We start from the raw sequence: 7,838 nt of genomic DNA, 5'->3' as shown, positions 1-7,838 counted from the left end.
CCTCCAACTCCTGCAACAAGAACAAGAAACCTCTTCGGTAGCACCACATTGGCACCAATCTTAGATGTCCAAATAGAAGGAAACATTGACATCACAGGTTGGAAGAGAATCCAAGAGAAGCTTCTGCCAGCACCTCAGACCACAGTTGCCATTACAAAGCTTGCTGTACAGCAGTAAGGTGCTTGCCTTACATGCTGACCTGGGTTGCAGCACTGTGAGGGGTCACTCCTGAGCACAGAGCCCAGAATAGCCTCCAAACACTGTCTAGTTTGCCCCCAGTCCAAGAATCAAACCTAAAATCAAGCTGATATCAGAGTCATATTGTAGACAATATGGGCCATCAAGCCATCAAGCTGTGCTGTTTTCTGTGGTCACTGAGCCATACCCATGGCTTGTGGCATTTCTCCTGAAACCTTTCTTGATCAGATTCAGGCAACTTCTGTGAGCCAGGGCTTCTTGGGGTCACTGATCTCCAGGTAGACAAATAACCAGTCCCAGGGGCACCTTATGTTACCGTGTCTCCCCTTGTTCTGTGCAGACAGACACTACTCAGTCATGCATGGACATGGTCTATAGCCCAGCACTTACTCCATGGTTCACATAGTAGCTGCTGTGGCCAGAAGTTCTGTATCGGTGAGGTCTCCTTTCCCATGAGCCCCTGCTGAAGGTATGGCTGACCTATGCTCCTGAAGGGTCTCTAAATGCAGGCCACAGGGAAGGGGTTGAGAATGGTAGGAGGAGTAGATTGTCCAGCCCCAAGTTTCCTGTCTAAGGTGGGAGAAGTGTGGGTGTTCACTTGACATAAGGCAGCTATAGCTCTCACTGCTCAGGCCACAGGGATGCTGCTAAGAACAGGGAATGGACATTTCAGCTATAGCTCTCACTGCTCAGGCCACAGGGATGCCACTAAGAACAGGGAATGGACATTTAGGGTGGTTATTCTACAGACTCTTGCACCAAAGACAGACATAAAATTGAGGAAATAATAGACAGCATCTTAAATCTGTTATCTATCATCCACTACACTACATCAGAAAGGAGAGCTCCTTCCTATCTTGGTTTCCCATTGATCTAATCCCATTAAGAATGGGAGACTAACACCCAAGAATTGTAGAAACAACTACCAGGAGGTTGACTCCATGGCTTGGAGGCTGGCCTCACATTCTGGGGAAAGGGCAACTCAGAGAAGGGATCACCAACTATAATGTAGTCGAAGGCCATGTGGGAGAAGGGAGTTGCGGGCTGAATGAGGGCTAGAGACTGAGCACAGTGGCCACTCAACACCTTTATTGCAAACCACAACAGCTAATTAGAGAGAGAGAACAGAAGGGTATGCCCTGCCGCAGTGGCAGGGTGGGGTGGGGGGAGATGGGATTGGGGAGGGTGGGAGGGATGCTGGGTTTACGGGTGGTGGAGTATGGGCACTGGTGAAGGGATGGGTTCCCGAACTTTGTATGAGAGAAGCATAAGCACAAATGTGTATAAATCCGTAACTGTACCCTCATGGTGATTCATTAATTAAAAATAAATAAATTTATTATAAATAAAAATAAATAAATAAAGAATTTTGCTAGTTTTCCCCAAAGCACACTCAAAGTTCTCTAAGGAGAACACGTCAAGGACAGAAAAGAATTTCTCGTGGCTGGAGAGATAGTACAGCAAGAAGGGCACTTGCCTTGCACGTGATTCACCAGGGTTTGGTCCCCAGTATCCCACATGGTTCCCCGAGCACCACCAGGAGTGATCCCTGACCACAGAGCCAGGGGTAATTCTTTTTTTTTTTTTTTAAAGAAAAGTTTTTTAAAAAAGAAAGGATTTCTCTTTCTGTCACCTAAGACAATGTTTCTGGGACTGGGAGTGAAGACTAGGGGTTCTGTCTGAGGAGGGACCCTGATAGTTTTCCTGGGCAGAGTCCCCAGAAGTCAAGTCCCCTTCCTCAGAATTTGCAAGCAGGACTGAACCCCATGGAATAAACTCGCTTCTCTGTTTCAGCTAAGGCAACAGGAACTTCAAAGGTGAGGGGCTATGTGGACAGATGCCTACAGGCTCACTCTCTCAGTGCTAACCACATTCATGGCACTTTAACACCAAGAACTGGAAAACATGTGATACAATCCAGGATCAATGAAAACGCTATTTCTGACCAAGAGGTAGAACAGGGCCTTGACACAGAAACAAAGCTCTAAGTAAAGCATTTCCAAAATTGTATTTCTCAAAGCTCCACGTGTTTCAGTGAGACTCATTCTGGCTACAGTAGCAGAGACCCAGGCTCAGATGTTAGCTCTGTGGAGACAATCTTCCAGAATGGCCAATGGCCTGGATCTAGAGAAGAACAAGCGGTTTATCTCTGTTGGAGTAGGAAAGCTATTTTGATCTCACTGGCCAAGGCTCTTGCGAAGAGGAATGGGGGCTTGGGAAAACTTGTACAGTACATGATGTACACTTCTTCTGAAGTATGGCTCAGTTATCTCCCACAGATCCATCCTCTCGGGCTGAGTCAGATGGTGCCTGATTCTAGAAACTTTACTGGCACATCTCAAGGTGTCCTTCACCCTTTGTTCTGCCCAAACACCCTATTTAATAATAGACCCTGGACTCTTTCTTCATTAGTCTGTAATTTACTAGAGCAGAAGTTTGTCCCCAGTGGTTGCATGGCAAATGTTTGTGAAATGAAATGACAATGTACTAAAATTATGCCAGGAGAGCTGTGCATGGCTGAGTAGCAGAAAATGGTTGCTCTGATCTGCTCCACTTTTCACAGGATGCTAACAGGATACTCGCCACTGTTATTTCCGAAGTCTTTGGGTTCTGTAGGAAGCATCTACAACAAGGAATGGACCATGTTCCCTTATGTTCAGTTCGGGGGAGTGGGGGCAGGCTGAATGCCCCTATAGAGTGAGATGTTCCTTTTGATCTACTATATACTAAGGTGTACAAGCAGGAGAAAACAGACTTAGGAGACTCTGAATAGGGAGGGATGCCTGGAGTTCAGAGAAGAATCTTAGATTCAGCAAACTCTAGACAGTCAAGCAGGTGCTGAAGACCAAATTGACTGCCTCCTTTCAGTACCCGCCCCCCTCCCCGCCTCTGAACCCCCCCAGGGATTCTGTGCAAAGGATGGAGAAAAGGACATTGATGGGCTGCGTGTCTGGTCCCTGGGGAGTGGAATGATGCACCAATGCCCCCTGGTGATAAGCACACAAACTGCAAGGTCCTGAAAGCAAAGTGGACTCAAAAAAATGTGGCCTGTCCGTCCACCCAGCGGACAGGCATCACCTGTTAGGAAAAGAAAAGAATCAATTGGGGGCAGGGGAGCTCGAGTGCCTTAATTAAGTGCCTGACATTATGGAATGTCTTCTTAGTGAGTCCAAGCCAGTTAGTCTATATGGATTGATTTTGTGATTACATCTTGAAGTTCGGCCGCCAGGAGCCTTGATAAAATCTTTACATCTACATTAATCAGGGTATCCAGGTAAGCATCATGACGTACTTGCCAGATGTGTCCAGCAGACGAAGGCATCCTCTGAGGAGATCGGTGCTCCTTGGGTCAGCATTAATTGTCAAGCTCAGTAACAGAGAGAGCCTAACAGTGCAGACGGGGTAGGGAACTGCGAGGGGCTAATGCAGACATGGTTGGAGATTTGCTGAGAAATCAGCAAAGTCAGGAGAGCCAAGCCACAGACCTCCAATGCTAGTTCCCCACAATGAAGGCCCTCCTCCTGCCCCCCTTCCCCCTCCCCCCCCCCCCCCCGGCACGGCACTCCATGAATGGGGAGGAGGATGCCAACAGGCTCTGCCAGGTAACACTGAGAGAGCATCAGGACATTCCCAAGGAGGTGGGACTAATATCACAGATTAGGCTTACCCTTGGGGAGAAACACAAGGTTCTTCTTATCCCCAAACACAGATGAATCATCCCATTCTTTTTACCACGTATGTTCCAAGTAGTTATGTGTTAACTTAATGCAATGTGTTTGCCCAAAGGGATTTTAGGAAACGAGGCATTTCATGGTTAAAGGTGGACAAGACATGAAGATGATGATTTTTTTTTCTCCCAATATAACAAACAATAAAAAAGTAATGAGCTCATACATTGACTTCTGTTCAAGAATCTGGAGGATGAGACTCTTTTTTCATTTGCATTGTTTTTAGGTCACACTTGGCGGTGCTCAGGGGTCACTCTTGGCAGCATTCAGGTGGTATGTGGTGCCAGGGAATGAACTCTGGGTCTCACCCATTCAAGGAAAGTGCTCTACCACCAGAGCCACATACCTGGACCCTACAACCAAGCCAATTGTTTTTTTTTTGTTTGTTTGTTTTGCTTTGCTTTGCTTTTTTTTTTGTTTTGCATTTTTTTCAAGGGGTCGGGGGAGGGCTCAAGGATTACTCCTGACTCTGCATTCAGGAATTACTCAAGGAACCATATAAGGATGCTGAAGATCCAACCCGCATTGGCTGTATGCAAGGCAGGAGCCCTACCTGCTGTACTAACACCCCAACCCCTCTAGGACTAAACTCTTAATCTGGGGTGCAAAATGCTGTATAGTTTGCACTGTTTCATCCCAAATTACAACTTGCATGTCCTCTCTTCTAATAGAACTGGTCAGGAGCTTGCATAGCACATGCTGACCCTGCTTTAAACCCTGACTCCATGTATGGCCCCCTGCTTATATAAAGTTGCCAGAAGTAAGCCCTAAGAACTGCTGGTGATTGCCAAAATAAGTTTCCTTTTGGAAGAGCACATACACAAGGTTTCAAAAACATGAGAAAGAAAACTGGAGAGATGGTACAGTGGTGGAGCACTTGTCTTGCACATGGCCACCAAGGTTTGATTCCCAATTCCCCATGTGGTCCTCTGTCCCCAACAAAATTAATCCTGAGTGCAGAGCTAGGAGTAACCCTGAACACAGCCCTGTGTAGCCCGCTAACCAAAAAAACTCAATGAATAAAAGCATGAGGGCAGTGAGCTCTACTTCCCTTGCCGTAGCTCTGCTGAGTGGGTGACTCAGCTCAGGCTCCTGACCTCACTGTGTCTTTGGTGATCAGGGGAAAGAATAAAGAGGCTTTCTCCCATCCACTCACATGGAAGATGCACTCTCTGCCATCTGTGGGCCTGGGATTCACAGCTCCAGCAAGTGGACTTTCTTTTGGCTTCTTGGAAAACACAGGCCTTGCAAAGTGATGTCTGAGGAAAGCAATCCCCCTCAATGAAAAACTGGCCATAAAACATAAAAGAGAAGTTCCCTCCTCTCCCTGATGGTAATGCGTCTTCTACTGTATCCTGCTTCAAACAGTGAGAGAGCCGAATTTGAAACATTTGCCGCATTAAGGCAAAATTGAGCTTAGCCAGGATCTTTATGGGTCTTATAAATATTTATACTTAATAACATCTGGGTGGGTTGAGCTTCAGTTTCGAAGCTCATGTTTGCTGAAGGAGTTTAGTTTTTTTTTTTTTTAATGAGAAACGAGGTTGGGAGGACACCTTTAGTTTGGTATTTTACAGTTTTCATATTCATTTCTCTTAGCATAGCTCACAAGAGCCAAGCTAGGGTCTATTTGATTTATTCATTTGATTACTAATCAAGAGGCACAGAGTGAAGCAGGATGGGAGAAAGGGGGCGAATGGAAGGTGGGAGCTCTCCCAGGGCCAGTGCACACAGCTGAGGGTTGCACAATTATCTGCAAATGTCAGGGCCCCAAACCTACTTTTCCCTGAATTATATGATTGACTGTCCCAAAGGTCCTGAGTTTCCTCTAAATAATTGCATAATGTTCCTACATTGTTTTAGCTGTAAGGAGACTTAGTCATGAGAATCAAACAAATGTTGTTGATCTCTTCAGGTTCTCCAAAAGCTTTTCAAGGAGTGATTTATTATTTTTGGACAGGTCAAAATCAGCCGCGTTTGCAAAGCCAGCAAGCAATTGAATTCAAAGGACAAAAACGTGTGAATGCAAATCAAGTCAACCCTCAATTTTCTGCACTGGGAGAAGAGAAGCCATTTCAAAATTCATTGGTATTTGCTTTGGAAGTGAATGTGTGCTTTTTAAATCAGCAATCAGATTTCAAGTTTTAAAATTCTGTGACTATTTCCAGCAGAGCAAGATTCTTGCTTTGAAGAAAGATTTAGAAGGGCATAGAAGAGATTTCCCTTTCTATTTTTTACTTTTTCTTTAATACCTCAATAAAAACCTGGGTTCGGGGTCAGAGCAGAGATAGAGGACTTTCTTCTTAGCTCTGAGAGGTTTTAGGGGAAATCCTACTTCTTTTTCAAATAGCTTTGGAGCAAAAGTGGTCTTGTGACTTATGTTGCATGAGATGTCCCAATAGAGATAAAGCTTGCAGAGGAAGCCAGAGAAAACAGAAAGACATCTTCCATGTCAGTAAAGACCAAACATGGTAGTGTTTCTTGCAAAAGTGAGAGCTGTGGACTCAGAAAATAAGGGAAAGAGAAGTGACCTCAATACGCATGGAAGATTTTACTTCGGCCAAATGGATGTGGAAATCACTGATACACACACACACAGCAGATATGCTTGGAGAGATGCAAGGGGGATAGTGAGACCCAGAGAAATGAAGGGACTTGCTCAAAGTCTCTTAGTAATTATATTCTCTAGGCTGTAACTATCCAGATTCAGGCCTGAAGTTCTCTGACCAGAGCTACCAGCATTGTATTGCTTTGAGTTAGTCCCACCAGCATTCTCTCCCTTGTTTTCCGCTCATAGATGCGTGGAAGTGCGAACTTTAACAATTCCATTCTTGGCACTGGCCTTTCCTAACATTAAGCTCCCTCTGGGTGTCACATCATCTCCTTTGAAAGAAGAGATAAGCCCATACTCTATTATTAGAAGCAAATGGTTTGAGAAAGTGATTTTTTCCCCTACCGTCTGCTTGTCATCCAAAATGTGATGGAAAGTGAGAGTGAAACAGAAGATAAATGTCCCAGCTCCTTGACATAGAAGTTGGTTCTTGTCCAAAGGTAGAAGAAACCTTCAGAATGAGCTAGCAGGTAGAATTACACCTCATTTTCCTAACGATATAGGCTCTATAATAACCTTGGAAAAGTAATCCTCCACATGATACCCACAGGAATATTTCTAATAAGTAATTTGAAATCATATAACATTCCTGCTGTGGTGCAGCGCAAGGGAACCGTGAGGAGATTAGATTTATTTTCTCGTATTTTTCTAAATGAGGCCAAGAAACAGGGAGTGGGGCTGTGCCTACTTAATACTAATACTCTGACATTGTGTGACTATGTTCTTAGGCCCACATCCAAATGGTCCTCAGGCTGAGAGAAACCAAAGCTGAAAGCTGAGAACCATCAATCTCAGCGGCTGAGCTTTCTCAGATGCTTTCTGTAAATCGAATACGCACATGATGCTCACTAACATCCCACGATTTCTAAAGGCTGGGGACTCCGGGAATGCACTGATGAAAAGAAATCCCTGGGGAATCGACAAAATCAAGCCTTTGAAACCCAGACTCAGATTTCAGAATGAAAACAAACGAGTTTGCGATTGCTACTTTAATTTTTCAGTTCCACACATATCCATTCCACAAGAAAGTGAAAGGGATATTAAAGAGTTCCAGTTGGGGGATTTAAATATAACACAAAGATAACATCAGTGAAATATCAGCACACAGCAACTGATTCAGGAAAATGTTGCTTTATTATTTTTCACGACATGGAATAGGAACTCCTGTTTTGATGGTTCTGTTGAATGTGTTTCCTTTGAAAGATGATTGCCGTTTATTGACTAGAGAACGGGCACAAATTAGATACTTTACAAGCATTCAATTAATCTACATGAGAGAGTAATTACTATTCCCATTTTTT

This window comes from Sorex araneus, chromosome 1, assembly GCF_027595985.1.
Source record: "Sorex araneus isolate mSorAra2 chromosome 1, mSorAra2.pri, whole genome shotgun sequence".
In the NCBI taxonomy this organism is placed as follows: Eukaryota; Metazoa; Chordata; class Mammalia; order Eulipotyphla; family Soricidae; genus Sorex; species Sorex araneus.
The sequence above is the reverse complement of the archived record's forward strand: the minus strand, read 5'-3'. Positions refer to the sequence as shown.